Raw genomic sequence first — 20,213 nt, 5'->3', positions numbered from 1 at the left:
TAAATTATGGCGTGCGCAAGGTTCAGTTCTAGGACCCCTGCTCTTCACAATATACATGCTTCCGTTAGGAAATATTATTAGAAGGCATGGAATTAGCTTCCATTGTTATGCTGATGATACTCAGCTATATATTTCATCTAAACCAGGCGATACAGCTCAATTAACCCGGATGACTGAGTGTGTTAAGGAACTAAGAGATTGGATGACCCATAACTTTCTACTTTTAAATTCTGATAAGACTGAGATTTTGCTCATCGCCCAAAACTGGTATACAGACGCTCCAGCATCTCAACCTGCATTTAGACGGATGTTCTGTAACCACTAGTTCAACGGTAAAAGACCTGGGTGTTATTTTAGACAGCGACTTGTCTTTCAAAAATCACATCAATCAGGTTACAAAACAGCCTTCTTTCACCTTAGAAATATTTCTAAGCTAAGAAATATGTTGTCTATATCCGATGCAGAGAAGCTCGTCCATGCTTATGACCTCCAGAATAGACTACTGTAATGCGTTACTAGGTGGATGTCCTGCTTCATTAATAAACAAGCTTCAGTTAGTCCAGAATGCAGCAGCCAGAGTTCTTACAAGGTCAAAAAAATATGATCACATAACCCCGATCTTATCGTCCCTACATTGGCTTCCTGTTAAGTTTCGAATAGACTACAAACTATTACTTCTCACTTATAAAGCACTAAATGGTTTGGCTCCTGTATCTATCCAGTCTTTTAACACGCTACAATCCGCCACGCCCCTGAGATCTCAAAACTCTGGGCTTCTAGTAGTTCCTAGAATAGCAAAGTCCACTAAAGGTGGTAGAGCATTTTCACATTTAGCTCCTAAACTCTGGAATAGTCTTCCTGACGGTGTTCGGGGCTCAGACACACTCACCCAATTTAAGTGTAGATTAAAACGTATCTTTTAGCAAAGCCTACACATAACACACATCACATCATAACCTTGTGCTCCAGAACATCTGATCACATGCACATTATCAACTTGTGCTGTTAATATCATGAACAGCAGCTACGCTAATTCCTCTCCACTGCTTCTCTTTCTCTCCCATCCCGAGGCATCCTGAGGTTGCTCCAGCTCCAGTCACCTCCCACCTCGTGATGATTACGGACCTTTAAAGAAGTAGATGCCGAACTCACAAACATCCTGAACCATCTAGAGACGTACCAGTGCCATTTGGATCCCGCTACATGTGTGGAGTTTTGACATTGGACCTCCTGGAGTGTTTAAAGGCTCTGGCATGGAGAAGCTGATGCTGGATCTGTGGTGATCACAAATGCTGAGCTTATAAAACTCGGAGCTACTAACCATATAGACTGTTTAAGACTGCAGAAAGAACATTACTTATAATCTTATACTCCAGTAATCATGTTAGTTCTCACTCTCCAGTGTTCTGTATTGTTGAAAGATTTATGATCAAACTCTTGATGTCACCCAGATGAGGATGGGTTCCCCTTTTGAGTCTGGTTCCTCTCAAGGTTTCTTCCTCATAACATCTAAGGGAGTTTTTCCTTGCCACAGTCGCCACGGCTTGCTCATCAGGGACAAATGCACACCATTCACCATCACTGTTGATTTGTGTAAAGCTGCTTTGAGACAATGTCTGTTGTGAAAAGCGCTATACAAATAAACTTGACTTGACTTGACTTGAAACAAGATCATAACTGTGATATACATCCATGGAATAAACACGGATCGGTATAGTCAGGTGTACAACTACAAAACTGACCATATACTTCGCAAAAGGTGTCACAGTTATAGAGGATTATTCATGGGTATAAATAAACAGACTGAACAAACTGGGAAATGCTCCAGATCTCCAGAAATACTAATGCATGCTTTTAAGTCCTGGACAAAGAAACCATCCCATAATCCTAGATTTGAAGTTGAAAATTTACAATTTAAACACTTTTCATAAGTCAGTTTGCTGTGGATCAACTAGATCAAACAAGTAGATCCAAACATCACCTAGATCCATCCAACGTGTAGAGCCAAACTTCACCTAGATTACCCAACAAGTAGATACAAACTTCAGCTAGATTTAGCCAACAAGTAGATCCAAACATCACCTAGATCCATCCAATATGTAGATACAAACTTCACCTAGATTTAGCCATGTCCAAACTTCACCTAGATTTAGCCATGTCCAAACTTCACCTAGATTTAGCCATGTCCAAACTTCACCAAGATCCATCCAACAAATAGATCCAAACATCACCTAGCATTATCCATGTAGATCCAAACATCACCTAGATCCATCCAATATGTAGATACAAACTTCACCTAGATAGCCATGTCCAAACTTCACCTAGATTTAGCCATGTTCAAACTTCAGCTAGATTTAGCCAACAAGCAGATCCAAACATCACCTAGATCCATTACATTTACATTTACATTTGCGGCATTTGGCAGATGCCCTTATCCAGAGCGACTTACAACTGAGCAGGGGAGGGTTTTAGGGCTTTGCTCAAGGGCCCAGCAGTGGAACTTCTGAGCCAAAGCCCAATGCCTTAACTACTGAGCTACCACCTCCAATATGTAGATACAAACTTCACCTAGATTTAGCCATGTCCAAACTTCACCTAGATTTAGCCAACAAATAGATCCAAACTTCACCTAGAACTTCATTACATGTGTTGAAGTGGAAGATCTCCTGCCTCAACCCTGTTGAACTCCTTTGGGATGAATGTGAACACTGACTGCACCCCAGGGCTCCTCACCTCACCTACCTGACTTTACTAACACCGTGGTGTCTGAATGAGCACAAATCTAGTGAAAAACATCTAGTGAAACATCTTCCCAGAAGAGTGAAGGGATTTATAAGAGCAGATTTGGACTAAATGTGGAATAAGAAGTAAGCACATACCATACTCATGAGCAGGTGTCATTCAGCAATATGGAGTATAAAGTCTGAGGATGTTGAGGTAATCTAAGTTTCTCTGTTTTTGTGCAGGTCCTAAAAAATCAGCAGAATTCACCTGATATTTTTGAGACCTTCACGACTGAAAACTTCTAACCTGTGGGAAAAGCAGCGAGGTCGTCACACTCCAACACACATTACAAAGCATACTCGGGTTCCTCAGCACACTGATGGAGTGATGTGTGAAAAAGCTCTCGGAGAGAACGTGTGTCTGAGCTGCAATGACACACACTAATGCAAGCTGCCTTCATCCTGCAGTTATAATAATCCAATCTGCTCTCGTCTCTCTAAATGCAAACACACACACACACACACACACACACACACACACACATGACCTTGCTACAGCAAATGCTCCTCACTGATACAACTAGACTGAGTTCAGAAAGACAAAGCTTATAGAGATTCGTCATCAAATAAATAATTAAACTAAATACTTAAAGATTGAATCGGAAAGAGAGAGAGAGAGAGAGAGAGAGAGAGAGAGAGAGAGAGAGAGAGAAGTAGAAAAAGTGTGCACAAAGAAAAAACTGAAAAAGGGGGCAGACAAAAGACAGACAAAGGGAGAGAGAAGAAAAAGAGAAAAGGTTAAAGAGAGACAAAGAGACAGAAAGAAACAAAGTAAAGGAGACAGACAGAGAGAGGAAGAGAGAGAGAGAGAGAGAGAGAGAGAGAGAGAGAGAGAGAGAGAGAGAGAAAAAGACAGAGAGTTTTAGATGATTAAACTCCTCCAGTTCAGGATTGGATGAAAAGTCTATGATATAATTAACTGAATGTACGAGGAAAGCAAGTGTGCTATAAAAGATGGGTAGAACAGGACACAAACATGAGTATGGGCTGAGACAGGGGTACAACTCTGTTCAACATCTTTATAAATAAATTAACTTCACTGGAGAACTCCACAACTCCACAGCTCCACAGCTCCAGGTCTCACCCTCATTGATGCAAGGTCAAGATCCTGCTCTGTGCAGCAGGTTTAGTTCTGCTTTCTCCCATACCAGAGCACCTACAGCAGAAACTTTCCATCCTACATTAGTGCTGCAGTAAATGGGCTCTCTCAGTGAACCTGAGCAGCGTGGTGTTCTAGACCACACCAATCCCTTCACACTGGGTTCCATAATACTCCAACTCAATACATCATACACTTCCTTGTGTATGACCTTCAGAAGGACAAGGAGCTTCAAGCTAGCCTTGCAGACACTCGGAGAGAAAGCATGCAGAGCATTCCACACTAACAAATCCAAACTCCACAACGCTCCAATCTCTATTCACAGTCTCAAGCTGAACTATTCTGAATTCATTGTGGGAAAAACCTGGGAAAACTGAAAAAACAGATTTACTGTGCGCTGAAAGTAATTCAACATACAGCCATTATTGTCTAAATAACCAGCAACAAAAGTGAGTAGACCCCAAGTGAACATGTTAAAACAGTGTCCAAAGAGATATCCAGCACTGCTTTAATCCTCCTGGGCATGGAATTCAACAGAGCTGCTCAGGTTGTTGCTGGGATCCTAGGGTAGTTATTAGGATGGAAACCTGCCATTTGGCCCAGTTTCTGAAGAGCGGCTTCATGTTCTGCTTCAGAATGTCACAGTACATGTTGGAATCCATGTTTCCCTCAATAAACCGCAGCTCCACAGTACCAGCAGCACTCATGTAGCCTCATACATTTTCTTGGTTCTCCTCACCTTGGCGTCAACACACATTCTGGACACCATCTGAGCCAAACAAGTTTATCTTAGTCTTATCAGACCACAGGACATGGTTCCATTATTTCATGCTCTAAAAATGGTTGTCTTCAACAAACTGTTTGGGGATTTCTTGTAAACCAGCTTCAGAAGAGGCTTCCTTCTGGGACAACAGCCTGCAAACTGACTTGTTGCAGTGTGTAGTGTACGGTCTGAGCACTGAGGAGTGGACCTTCTGCTTCTGCAACCTCTAAACAATGCTGGAGCACTCATGTGTCTGTTTTTTAAAGCAGCTTATTTGTTGTCAGTTATTTAGACAATAATGGCTGTATATATATATATATATATATATATATATATATATATATATATATATATATATATATATATAGAGAGAGAGAGAGAGAGAGAGAGAGAGAGAGAGAGATGAGAAGAAAAGAAAAGACAGCACAAAGCTACAGAATAAACCCAGTCCTGATCTGGTAAGTTCACATGGTGTGTTTTTTGGCACTGTTGTTCGTCTCTGTGGCTTCTCTCTGAACAACAGTAAAGTCTCGTTTGTTGTTCCTTCAGCCTTTGTTCTGCATCACACTGATCTCACCCAAATCCAGCACAACACATCAATTATTAACAAGGAAACAATAAATATTGAGCGTGGCTCCTGCATGAAAAGCCGGGTTATACTGCATTCACTCGTCTGATGAAGCACCATCTGGAGCTAACATTTAACATCTGGAGCTAATGAAGAGAACAATGCGAAGTGATGACCTTGGATCTACAGAAGAGAGCACTGGATGAACACAGGATTCTGTTTCAAACTGCTGGACAGAGTGTGTCAGAGAGCTCAATGCAGAGAGAAAATAATCCAAATTAGCAGAAGAAATCTATAAAACAAGCAGAGGCCAGCTGATGAGTATATTTATAATAGTGACTGATTTGGTCATTTCTGAACATGTAGCTTTGTAGCACCGTCATAGTGTGCAATTATATTATTAGTCCAAATAAATAGTAATTGTAAATACTTATTAGCAAGCCATTAGCAATTCCCTCATGCTATTAATATGGACACAATCAATGCTAAATAAATGAAAACCCACTTTATTTAAAAATTACATTCATTCTGGCACAAAACAAATCAAGATGTAACCTTGATTACTTTATATTATTATTAACATTTGTGAACATCAACAGTTTCATTTTAACAGTTTAAGTTCAATTTTTATTTCAAATAAAATGCCTGCTTGGTTTAAATAATATATAATATAAAATGTAATTAATAAAAATTTAATATATAAAAATACAATAGAATAAATAGATTTGTTTTTATTATATTTATTAAATTGAGTAATCAATAAAACTGGCACAAATAACATTTCATAAAATGAAATAAATGGAAAATTGTTATGATGTTAAGGTTTTCATTGGGAGTGACGAGGATGGACAGGATTAGAAATGAGTTTATTAGAGGGACAGAGCATGTAGAACATTTTAGAGACAAAGTGCGAGAAGTGAGATTGAGATGGTTTGGACATGTGCAGAGGAGGGACATGGGGTATATCAGTAGGAGAATGCTGAGGATGGAGACACCAGGAAGGAGGAAAAGAGGAGGACCATAAAGGAGGTTCATGGATGTGGTGAGGGAAGACATGCAGGTAGTTGGTGTGAAAGAGGCAGATGTAGAGGACAGGGGGGTATGGAGACGGATGATCCGCTGTGGCGCCCCCTAATGGGAGCAGCCGTAAGAAGGAGAAGAAGTTTACATTTGTTAGACCTCATTTGGGTAATACAGATGTGTGTGTGCGTGTGATTTACATTTAATATAAGATTTTCTAAAGATATGATCTACTTAACTTCTACTTATTTTAGCAAACTTTAACAAATGTCTTTATTTCTTCCAGCTTTCATTCATTCACTCCCTCAATATGCGGAATTGTCAGGATTTTCTCCATTTAAGAGAAATTCTTAAAGCAAACACTAAAGAATCAATAGCACTGGGGTGCTGGTGATGGCAGAAAGTGGCAGCGATTTCACATATGTGGAAAATAAATTGGAGTTTTATAACGCACTACAAATCCTATTTCCAGTACGGATTAGTGACACTGCTCTAAAAGTGCGAGGCGGAGATTAAACAAACTTGTGGTCCACCACTTAATATGTTCCTGAGGGAACTCAGATTGTAACTATGTTCCGCACGTAAAAAGGATACCATTTGGTAAACGTGTGTACCGAACAAAAAGCCTTGTACTGAATTGGTCGGGTACGAATACGTGTGCCGTTACACCCCTAGTAGCTTATTCTCGTTTAGTCAAATGCATGCTGTCCCATGTTTTGAAAAAAAACGTGTGTAATTGTTCCTACATGTGATCAATAACTATAGGGGAGAATGATAGAAGAAAAGTGTAGGTGTGTGTTGGAATTATGTGTTGGAAAGTGTGTGCTATAGTGACTGCAGGGATCTGGAGTGTCTTCCTGGCTGAGAGCTGATTTTGTGTGTCAATAAGACTGAGCTGTGTTTCCCCCTGTGCATTGGTCTAATACAATCTAGGAGCAGCAGGTGTGTGTGTGTGTGTGTGTGTGTGTGTGTGTGTGTGTGTGTGTGTGATGGACAGCCAGACGCTTGTAAACTTCATTATCAAAGGCAAAAAGGGCAGACGGGGTTCCTGGAGCTCGTCACCTTCCTGTCTTTCGAAGCAGCCTCAAATCGCTTTATGGCTTTGGGCCAGCAGAAGATTCTCTCCCAGTGGATTTGAGTGAAGTTTGAAAGCAAAAAAAGGCATCAAGCAGACCAAAGAACACAACCTCTGGTAACAGGCATCGTTTTAACTTGCGCACACACACACAAACGCTAAACTATATCACTTTAATCCGCAGATATTTGACTAACACGCTTGTTCCATCCATCAGGTAATTACAAACATCTAAAAATCCATCTCTGGATTATTAACGCCCAGGTTTTCTCCCCCCCCTCTTCCCCCTCACTAACTAAAGCTACAACTGTATTGTTTCTGGATGTTCTGTGGAAACTTGTGAAAGAATAAAAGGCTGTATATGAGCCTATTTAAGATCTCACTGCATCATGTAAACACCACAGCGCACTGAAGCCAGCTGTGCAAACATGGACAAAAGAACAGCCACACACACACACACACACACACACACACACACACACACACACACACACACACACACTCCAGGGTGAGAAGAGTATGGAGAATGTAAGAGAGACCAAAAGATAAAGATGACGTAATATAATGTGAAGAGATTATATTTGTAATAGATCTGCTTGTTCACTTGCTTAATAAATGCAATACATTTACTGAAAACTCTCTGTGTATTGTAAAAAAAAAAAAGGTGACAGATGCAGGGAGCGGACACAAGTGCAAAGACATCTTTTTAATGTGCAAGCCTACAAAACAAGCGACAAATAAAAAACTGGGAGAACAAATGTAGGATGAAGAGTGCTGTAAAAATGGAAACTCAAAGGCAGAATGTCATTAGAACCACTGACTTACGTTTTAATATATTTTTGTCCATGAATATGTATAAAATTGTTTCAGTAGTCTGTTCTCTTCATTTGATAGCTTTTCTCTCGGAGTGTCTGTACACAAGTATCTACCCAAGCAGATTTCAGCCGTCGCATCACATATTGCCACAAGCCCAGCACTGCGGGACCTGCAGGCTTATTTTTTACCATAAAATCTAAGTTGCTTGAAGCTTTTGCTTTAACCAATCAGACTGAGATTTGGTCAATCCAAGGCCCTCTAAAAGGCGTCCCAACACATTTGTATTTTCCTTTGATTGGATGGTCAGAGAGAGCACTAGTCAGAGTTGGCAAACCTCATCTGTAACTAACTGCACAATCTCAAACATATTTGTGTGGCAGCTCAGTGGTTAAGGCTCTGGGTTATTGACTGCAAGGTCGGGGGTTCAAGCCTTTGAAGAGGCCCCCTGACTCTCAGTGCTCCAGGTATGCTGTATCATTGCTGACTCTGCACTCTGACCCCAGCTTCCTAACACTGCTGGGATATGCAAAGAAAGAATATTTACTGTACTGTACATATGACAAAGCACCTTTTCTTCTTTCTTTTCTGTTTTTTCATTCCACAATGGCTGACATTGATTTTGGAAGCAGATACAGTCTTTTTAAATAAAAGCTGGACATTGCAGAAAAGGTTGGGCAAAACATTTCAAAACAGTTGTTAAGCTTTTTTGATGAACCATTCATACGTTTTATTTCATTTGCAATTTGCACAAAAACACACAATTTGCTTTGGTCAATTTTTGACCATGTTGAAATCTTTATCTACTTGTCAGGTGCATGTAGAAAAAAAAAACTCAGAAAAGTATTAAGATGTCTTCAGTGCAGTAAGTGTAGAGACCCTTAGCCATCATCTTCAAGGTGCCATCAGGATTCAGCACCACAGACAGCGACAGTGGTATATAAATGAAACAGAAAAGTAGATCAGGCTTTAGAAGAAAAGCTGGTGAATAGCCATAACCCCAAGTCAGAGATGAGCTGTGTGTGTGTGTGTGTGTGTGTGTGTGTGTGTGTGTGTGTGTGTGTAGTTTAATGTGATTTTAATTTATTGCCATTTTTAATCAAATTACTAAACGATAACAGATACAAAGTGTGTCTGTGTCTGTGTTTGTGTGTGTGTGTGTGTGTGTATGTGTGTATGCACGCTTATAGAGATCTGGATGTATTTATATTTGCTGCCGCAAGTGTGTTCTTTTGCTTGCCCAACACACGTTTTTCCAAAATGAGAAAACATTCTGACTAATTTAATCTATTCTAATCTAATGTAACCTAATCTAATCTTATCTCATATAATCTAATCTAAAGTCAAACCCCTTCCTCCACCTGAACACTATGGAAACACAAAACAAATAGTTTTTGTCAGAATGAGTTGCTTCTTAGTGGATTTTGTGTGCTATAAACATTTCTCTCACACAAACCAAACCGTTCTCCACACTATTTCATCAAGGCTTGATTCTTGTAATGTTGGTCAAGTTTGTAACTTTGCAATGCTGCAACTCGGTTCTTGACCAGGACCAAAAGGAGAAAACATATTCCCGGTGTTAGTGAAATACTGAATAAACTTTTCTTGTTTGTTTTTAAAAACCTGGCCCGGTTTCGCCTCCATCAGTATTTTAGATCTTTTCTGTTTTTATATTATTGTGTTGATGTTGTTGTTTATATTGCATGTTCAAGCAAAAGACAAATTTTCATTTCGCACAAAACAAAACCAAACAACCCACCAGCAAATTAACCAACCAACCAGTGTTAATAAACCACCATCCCACTAATCAACTTACCATCCACTTACAAATCCACTATCCACCAACCAACCCACCAACCAACCCACCATCCAACCAAACCATCATCCAACAATTTAAAAAACAACTAACCATCCCGCCAATCCACCAAACAACTCATTATCCCACCAATCCACCAACTGACCCACCATCTTACCAATTCACAAAATAATCCACCATCTAAACAATCCACAAAGCCACCATCCCAGCTAATCACAAACCAACCCACCAACCATCCCACCAATCCACCAACTAAATAAATAAAAGGAGGTGGTGTCCTAGTGTTTAAGTCATTGAAACTTGGCTCAGAAGGTTGTGAGTTCCAAACCCAGCCACACCATGCTGACACTCGCGGGCCCCTGAAAAAGGCGTGTGACCCTATAGCTGCTCAGTTGTATGAATGAGATAAATGTAAGTCGCTTTGGTTAATGGTGTCTGTAAATGTAACCAACCCGATCTAGAATTAGATCCCTATTTAACAAACCACAGAAGCTGTTTGCAAGGGACAACTCTCTGAAATGACACGTGTGTGTGTGAAACCTTAACATTAACCAGACTTAAAAAGAAACTCCTCCTTTTATGAATTGCATTTAGGAGTGAAAATCTAAATACAACCAAATTTCATCTTAAAAGTGAATGTTTCTGTCTGATCAACGTCACTGGATCCTGGATAAAAATAGACACACACACACACACACACACACACACACACACACAATCTGTAGAGGATAATATGAAGAGGATATGTTTGCTTTCTTTATAATAATTATTGTGGCTTTGTGAGGACAGGTGGAGTTTCCAAGCCATGAAATGGTGTCAACACCAGCACTTAATTAAAAACCAGAACAAACAGAAGCTGAAGTTGAAGCTGAACCTGAACCTGGGCCACAGATCATTCAGAGGTCATGATGTTCAGACACACAGCCTTGAAAAAAAGAATAAAGAGAAAGAAAGATTTTAATAATGCCTTTTTATAAAATCATTATAAATGTGTGTGTGTGTGTGTGTGTGTGTGTGTGTGTGTGTGTGTGTGTGTGTGTAAGAGAGAGAGAGAAAAAGAGAGCCAATATCCAAAGCCTTCAATATCATTGCTAATACATCTCTATGAAGGCAGCACATTTAAAACACGCCTGTATTCAATATTCCGTATTCAATTTGGATAGCAGGCCTTCAAACACAAAAAGAAATAAAAGCTGGATTTTAATGGACAGACCATTAGCCTGCGAGTGCCATCTGCATAAGTCATGGAGGGGAAAAAAAAAAGAAAAACAAGAAGAGATACAGAGAGAAGAATTAGCCTGTTGTGTTTAATGAACACAGCTGTAACCTGATGGAGAAAGAGTGGTGTCCAGGAGTAAAGACATGAGGAAGGAAAAAGGGACAAACGAGACAAAAGAGTGAGACATCAAGAAAGACAGTAATAAAGATGAATAGAAAGACTCTACCTCCTTCCTCGCAGCTAATTGTTTCTCCTTAAAAAGTTGTATACGAGGCAGTATCAAAAAGTTTTAAGTGTAGTTTCATTACATGCCAACAGATGGCAGCACAAGGCTGCACGCACAGTCACAGGGTGCACCGACCTTCATAAGTCAGTGTGCCGAAAGTCAACGTCCTGTGTACATCTGAAGCTGGTGACAGTGCTGTTCAATCTACGTGCGTTACCACGTCTGCTATTCTGTCACCAAGCTCTCCTCACACATCAGTTTCTACACTGGAAAAATCATGGCTCCTGCGGACTTCGAAGATGAAGATCCAGCTCAAAGGTCGCCATTTTGACACCATTGCAGAGATCCAGCGTGATCCGCAGATGTTTGACGTACACATTCCGGAAGTTGTAGGAACACTGGAAGCGCTGTATTGCTGTACAAGTGGACTATTTTGAAGGTGATGGTGTTTAAACGTATATACTTTCTTGTAAACAGAGCAAGTCTGGAAACCTTTTGATACCACCTCATAATAAACAATTCTGCATTATTTTATTGTCTAAGAGAGACACAGACGAGGGGAAAAACTATTTATAAGGTTTGTAATGTTACCTGTTACCTCCTTCATTTTCCTAGAATGTTCTATTAAAATTCCAGAGCTGCCCATTGGCTATATAACAGAGGCAGGTGAGGGAATGACTGTTTATAACTGCTATATTCAAGACCCATGTAGCCAACCCAAAAGCTTCACTATCTTGACAAAAATATTGGGACACTTGACTCTTCCAGTCAAAGGTAGTAAATGTCTTAGAATAGGGTACCATGAAATGTTTTCTTCACTCGATATAGAAGATCCAAACCTGCTTCAGTATGACAATGCACAAAGCCAGGTCCATTAAGATATGGCTTATAAGTTTGTGGATACCTGATCATAAAGTTGGTATGTGCTTATTTTTAAACAATCCATTCCAAATTTAGTGCTCATAAGTTCCACTTTTCTGGGAAGATGTTCCACTACATTTTGAGGAGAGTTGTGCCGTTCAGCTACGAGGGTGTTAGTGAAGTCAGGTATTGATGTAGGTGAGGAGGTGAGGAGATCTTCCACTCCAACCCATGGAAAGCAGATCTTCATAGAGCTGGCTTTGTGAACAAGAGCACTGTCATGCTGGAACAGATTTGGCTCTCCTAGTTTAAGTGAACAGGAAAATGCATGCTTCTGCATCCAAAGACAGCTAAAAATCACATATGGCTGGGAGAGTCATGTGTCCCAATACTTTTGACCATATCATGTATCATATCCGGTGAAGGGGTTTATGCTTTCAAATGCTATTTGCAAAGACATTTTGCCTGAAATGCACACACACACCCACACACACACACAGAAGGAGCTGTGTTTATACAAAACTCACATAAACCCTGCAATAATTTACTCAACTCAAACAATCTGTCACTTCCATTTTTCTCTCCATCTGTCTCTCTTTCTCCACCATTATCTCTCTCCCTATATCTCTCTCACTCTCTTCTGTACTCTCTTTCTCCCTCCTATATTTATATCTCTTCCACTCTTCACTCCTTACTTCTATCTCTGTCTGGCTCTATCTCTTACTTCCATTCTCTATCTCTCTCACTATGTCATCTCTCCATTCCTCATCCCTTTTATGCCGTTTCTCACTTTTTCCCTTTGGTCTCTCTCCATCTCACTCTTGCTTCTTTTCTTCTTTCTCAGTCTATCTCTTTTTCTCTCTTCTTGACTGTCTTTCTCTCCTCCCAGATCTTTTAGTTTTTCCCCACTCTCTCTCACTGTCTCTATCTTCATATTTTCTCTCCTTTACTCTATATCTCCAACTCTTCAATCCATTTTTTTTTTTTCAGAAGACAATAGCATCCTTTTCCCCCAAACACACAGCGTTAAATATATAATATTTAAGCGATCTGCTATATATTCTGAGGTAACATTAGTTACATAACAACACTAGTAAATTGATCAATACTTCTCCTATGAAAGCAAACACCTTGAAATGTTGGTTGTGTGTAAAAATCAGAATGTCATGTCTTTAACACAGAAAGAGGAGGAAGTTTATTGCCATAATGTTCACAGATCAGAGATTTCCAATCATTCATGTATGCACTGGCTTATTGTGATTAAAAGTAAAAAATCATATTCTTTCTTAGAAATCTCTGTAAAATATACAATCAAATAACTCGAAATGGAAAACGATTTAATGCAGTTTGATGCAGTTTGCCTCAGTTATTCTGTGAAACACACACATATACCAAGCAAAGGTAGCTTAAGGATAGTCACCACTGGCTTTCATTATCTGGACTAAAATGTACTTTAAAATATTTTTTTTTTGTGATTCAAAGAATAAACAAGCTGTTGAGCTATTTTGTGTTTTGTGTATTGTCTTGCACTGTCTTGTGTTGTACTGCACTGTCTTGTGTTGTACTGCACTGTCCTGTGTTGTACTGCACTGTCCTGTGTTGTACTGCACTGTCTTGTGTTGTATTGCACTGTCCTGTGTTGTACTGCACTGTCTTGTGTTGTACTGCACTGTCCTGTGTTGTACTGCACTGTCTTGTGTTGTACTGCACTGTCCTGTGTTGTCTTGCACTGTCTTGTGTTGTCTTTTGCACTGTCCTGTGTTGTACTGCACTGTCCTGTGTTGTACTGCACTGTCCTGTGTTGTACTGCACTGTCCTGTGTTGTCTTGCACTGTCTTGTGTTGTCTTTTGCACTGTCCTGTGTTGTACTGCACTGTCCTTTGTTGTCTTGCACTGTCCTGTGTTGTACTGCACTGTCCTGTGTTGTCTTGCACTGTCTTGTGTTGTACTGCACTGTCCTGTGTTGTACTGCACTGTCCTGTGTTGCACTGCACTGTCCTGTGTTGTCTTGCACTGTCTTGTGTTGTACTGCACTGTTTGCACCAGGTTGCACACATGCACTTTATGTGGTGAGGATTTTTCTACTAGTTCCTGACCCTGTGTTTTCTGTTACTGTGACTGTTGTTTTATGTTGTTGTATGTAGCATCATGGTTCTGGAGAAACGTTGTTTCATTTCACTGTATACTGCATCAGCTATATATGGTTGAAATGAAAATAAAAGCTTCTTGACTTGACTAATAGTTGTTTTAAAAATGGGCGATTTGGGCTTACACTGCATGAAAAGAGCTGGACCTGTTAACTCCTGTAAATGCCACTGATTTTCGGACATATTTAGAAATCTAAAATTCCACATGTCCTTGTACATCTGATTGTGTGACCGACTTAAACATCCATGCTATGACCATTAGGTGCCATAGTTGATAATCCTCTCAGGGTATTTTTTTCACACCCAAGAGATGTTTGCATTTCACACCTATAGCCCTTTCATATCAGGTTCGACCTAAAACTTTTAATTGGTTCCACCTCTTTTAGTTCATCCGTAAATCTTAACTGGTATTGGGCCAGCATACGTATTTGCTATAATTGTATTGTTTGGGTTTAAAGTTCACCCCTACACCTCAGAAATGTGCCTGCTCAAGACTTCAGATATCTTTCAATAAAAGAATGAAAAATGTAAAAAAGAGCAATATGAAAAATAAAAATAATAAGTAAGAATGACAATAAAATGTAAAAATTAACAATTAAATATGGAATATAAAACTATATAAATAAAAAAATTACATAATAATTATACCAACAAAGGTACATGAAAATACAGTTGAATAAATAAACGCTCATCTGACTCTGTGTCAGCCATGTCACCCTGTGCCATCACACGGAGTTGGAATATATTGCAAAACGTTAACAAAACACACTTACAGAGTGAACGCATGCATTACGTGATGAAGTTTAGACTCGTCTACATGCGCATTTAGAGACACTGCATGATTCAGTCTATTAATATGAATAGAAAATGATCACAAAATTCAGGAAATGGGGCAAAAATGTGTACACATATAATTTTATATAGTAATCAATATAACATGAAAAGTGCCTTTTTTCCCTCTAAAAAACAGCATGATTACAAATGTGATATTGATTTTATACAACAGGTCAATAAACAAGACGTTAATATTAAGAGACTTACATTTCATACACCAAATTGCCTGTTTTTGCTCGATTTCTCCAACAAAATGATTCCAAACAAGGCCACAGCACTGTTTTGCGTCTCTGAGCAATAGTGACTAAGTGAGTCATTGCGATTGAACCAAATCATGTAAGCGGTTGATTTATTCAATGACTCACTTATTAACAGTGATTTTAATAATAACAGGTTTGAATTTCACATTTCAAGTATCCTCTCATTTTTTTTTACATAATCTCAAATATCAGTATTCACCTTTTATGTTTAAAATTATCAAAACATTATTTACTAATTTGTAACTGCAAGATTAAAGCAATACATGTCCCACTGAGTTGCATTAAACAGTGTGTAAATACATCTAAATGCCACTTCACATGCAGCTTCTTGTTCCTCTGCATTGCAAAGATGAATTTTGTTGAATAATTAAACATGAGAATGAATTTGACTGAAAGGTAAAAAAAAAAAAAGCCCATAAAAGGTAAAAATCTATTGAAACTTATTGGAAAAAATGAATGTGTCACTGGTGTGAACTGGCCACCTCACAGAATATGAAGAATATAAAAAAGCTTAGTCAGGAAAAAAACAATAGTCCTTAAGGTACCAGCACAATAACACACAGCAAAATATTGTCTAATTATCGTTATCAATAAAATGAAAAATAAAAAAACGATTGGAAAAAAATGTATGTGCCAATATTGCACATCCCTACCAGTGACTGTTACCAGACCTCAAGAGTGTGTTTCATTAATTGCTTTATTCCAGATGTTTTTTGCCTTAAATGTCTTTTTAAATGTTATGCTCTAGACGTTAAAATCCTGCCTTGGAGATATGTACTAATTAAAACCATCTGGCAACCCAGAGGGTGTGTAATACACTGGTGATTTTATCATCTGAATAACACACAGAAACAGCATGCTCGATTTATGCAGGTGCAAAACCCGATTCTGAATACGAAGAACTTTCCATAAACATATCTCAGTGGTCACATGACCGCCTACAGCAGGGGGCCCCCATGGGCCGAATATGGCCCCCCACATTTGAAACGGCCCTCATAACAATAGCAAAGGCATATTTTGAAATTGTAATTTTAAATATGTTTTACTTATATCATATCTGTATTTGATAATAAAGGTTGGCTTTCAAACAAAAAATCCCCTGGCTGTTAATAGAGGTCAAGGCACCAATAGTTAATTGCTGGAACTGTCAACAAAAATCCATACCGATAGCATTTCCAGCCTCCAGTCCGCTGTTATTATGCGAGCGGCCTCTAGTGGTGTTGGTTTTTACACGCTGCATGGAGATCGCTATATTACATTTATTATTTATGATTTATTTATTATATAATTATATTTATTTTTAAATATATTTTTATTTTTTAAATAAAGTTCAGTATTTTATACTATTACTTTTATACTATATTGTTTTTTATACAGTTTGTTATTTGTTAGATTCACCCACCAACCACATGCATATGCATAAGTAAATAAATGTGTTGATTTCAATAGCAATGAATATGAGAAAAATCATTATGATAGTAATAATGCTTTTCTAAGGTTTTACAGTATTTCTCTTGAAAATAATTTGTCTTTACGGTGCAAAACTAAATAATAAACAAACATTTTCAATTGTAATAAAATCTCCACAATAATACTCCTGCCCATGTCACTTCCTGTTAAGTCTGACCCGGCCTCCCATTAAAGAAAAAGGAAAAATGATGTGGCCCTCACAGAAAAAGAGACCCCTGGCCTACAGTATCATTCTGTTCACTTTTTACTCTGGCAGGACGACAGAATCAGATGAGAAAGCAGGTCCTTAAAAGAAGATAAAGAAAAGAAATGAGAGAGTTAAAGCTGTACAAGTAAAGCAGTTTACAAGAATGTGATTTTAAAATTATATATATATATATGTATATATAGAAATGTAATGTATCCCCATGAGGTGATTAATAATAATAAAAATAATATTAATGTTATCGATTTAGAGCAACACAAAGTGCTTTAGAATCCAATAAACCACAGGCAAGTGCAATCAATTTCAAAGTACAGATTTCAGACTTTAAAAGAACAATAAAAGAAAAGAAATGTCCCACTGGCAGACCGAGAGAAATAGAGGGAGCGAGAATCCTGAATTCCCCATGACACTCTTTAATATCACTCTATTAAGGTTTAGAATCATGTACCACAATGCAGTGCAGGAAGAGTCTGGATCCAATCTCAAGATTTATCATGGTGCAGCACAAAAGTCTCCACAAGGATCACGTGTAAAGTGCAACACGGGCTCTAAAAAATACACGCTCTTTACATCAGGAGCCGAGTTTCTGCATGTTCCTTAACCAGCTAATTGATGCCATGTCTGTACTGACTCCTGATACTAACTTCAACCTCATTAGGTATCAAACTCTCTGTTACATGAGTAAGATGCATAGAGGTGACATGGATTAATTTAAAAAATGATAGAACCAAAACCAATGTCCTCACAAAACTTATATTCTTATCATTATAAAGCACACAGTTTGTTCAGAATCTCTATAAAGGATGTCAGCTGCTCTTATCTAAATTCTGTACTTGATTCCTTCATGCTCCAAACACAAGTCGTATTCAAAAGCTTCAAGACTAGTTTTGTAACACGCCAACAGATGGCAGCACAGGGCTGCACGCACAGTCACAGGGAGCACCAATCTTCATAAGTCAGTGTGTCAGTGTACATTGAGAGCCGTTTAGCTGGTGTTATTCTGACCACGTGTCACTGAGCTCTCTCCTCACACGTCAGTTTCTTGCCAGAAACAACATAATGTCACCCACCCTACTCGCCAGATTTGTCTCCTGTGGACTTCGAAGATGAAGATCCAGCTCAAAGGTCACCTTTTTTTACAGTGCGAATCGCAGAAGGTGCTTGTCATGCTTCGAAAAGAAGACTTCCAGGACATATTCCAGAAGTGTCAGGAACACTGGAAGCCCTGTATTGCAGTGCAAGAGGACTATTTTGAAGGTGATAGTGTGTAAACGTAGATAATAAAATACTTTTTTGTGAACAGAGCAAGTGTCGAAACTTTTTGATTCACCTTGTGTACTGGTTCAAACTGATTCTTGGGGCAGGGCTTACACTTTCAGGCTGATTTTGATTTTAACAACTAGTATTAACCATTTCTTGTTTAATTTTACCCGAGGAACATCACTCTGCTAGTGAACTGGTAAAGAAGACTGTTTTTGGAGGCACGTCATATTATTCTTCATGAACATCTGCAAAAAGCAAGTAAGCACTCTGGTATAAGATGTTTAACTGGATGTTTTTTACAATGTTCTCAAGTGTTCCCAATGTCTGGATTTATATACCAATAAAGTGTTCACATCTCCACAGCCAACCAGAATAACACTTTCCCGAGTCAAACTAAGCCCTTTACTGAGAGCAGATCTGAGCTACATCACAGTTGTGTAATTATGTGAAAGTAAAAGGGTTTTCTGGATCGCTCTCTCTTGGTCTCAAAAACTGTGTTTACACTTCACTAAATGTAATGAACATCAAGGAAAGAATAGAGCAAACGTGAAAAGGACCTACTACCTTGGCTTGTGCTGACATGACTAGTCACATACACAAATGCACACACTCATAAATACACAATCCCGAACACTTAATAATCTGTTACCACAAAGTTGAAGACACAATTGTATTGGGCGTCTTCAGATGCGATAGCATTAAATTTTCTCTTCACTTGAACTTCAAGACATGAACCTGGTCCATCATGACAATGCTCATGTGCACAACGCCAGCTCTTTGAAGATTTATATTACATGAGTTGGAGAGGAAGATCTCCCGCTATAGAGTTCCAACCCTATTGAACACATATGGGATTAATATGAACGCTGACTGCACCCCAGGCCTTCTCACCTCACCTACACCGATACCTGACTTTACTAACACACTTGTGGCTGAATGAATATCCACAAATTTCCACAAAATCTAGTGGAACATCTTCCCAGAAGAGTGGGATACACACAAACACACACACACACGATATGTATATGTGTAAATACTGTAGTTTGTCATGATCCAGATTCAAACATCTGGAAAAGTAGGCTAGAAATAACAGCCTATTCCTCCAGATGTTTGCATCTGGATCACGACAGATTGCATCTTCTAATTAAATCTGTTTCAGCAGCTTGAAAAAAAAAACAGTATTTGCTGTGTGGAAATGTCCACAGTGGGTTTGGGGTTTATAGAGAGAGAAAATAACCTCTGCCTCATTTCCTTGTTCTCCTTATTATCTCAGTCACAGCAGAAACCAATTTTCTCATTAAGAAGCTCAGTTAAGGACAAAAAATCAATGGAGGAACGAAACAAGAAACACAAACTAATCGAATCAAGACAAAAAAATCCACTTAACTTTGTACACACACACAATTCTGGATTCTTATTGGTCAGAAGGTGTTGAAACATTTTCCAGAACTGCAGCTGATAGTAGCGCAAGTTTAACAATATTCTAATATGCCATTACTTCTATAACAGCAGCTCGTTCACACGGACTTGTACAGTGGACGGTTTAAAAAATTTATGTAATTATTGATATGAATCGTCGGTAATGAGATGTTTAATGTAAAGATAATAGAAGGAGTCTCTAGTGTTAGAGCTTCATAACATTCAGAAAGAAGACTGCAATTTATTCATTTTGTCTGGAAAATGTTCTATAAAAAAACTAAAGACTGGCTGGTAAGAAAATATTCTTAATAGCTGCTATAATGTAAGCAACAACATGTTTCCAGGATGTTTCACAATTTATAATGTAACAGT

General features: G+C 38.7%; 1 protein-coding gene across 4 annotated transcripts in view; it reads right to left on the bottom strand.

The window, feature by feature from the left end:
- Positions 1 to 20,213, bottom strand: part of LOC124385243 (dipeptidyl aminopeptidase-like protein 6) — a 120,852-nt gene that overhangs the window by 36,848 nt on the left and 63,791 nt on the right. The window lies entirely within an intron of this gene.

Source organism: Silurus meridionalis, chromosome 4 (assembly GCF_014805685.1).
Source record: "Silurus meridionalis isolate SWU-2019-XX chromosome 4, ASM1480568v1, whole genome shotgun sequence".
Classification (NCBI taxonomy): domain Eukaryota; kingdom Metazoa; phylum Chordata; class Actinopteri; order Siluriformes; family Siluridae; genus Silurus; species Silurus meridionalis.
The sequence above is the reverse complement of the archived record's forward strand: the minus strand, read 5'-3'. Positions and strand labels throughout refer to the sequence as shown.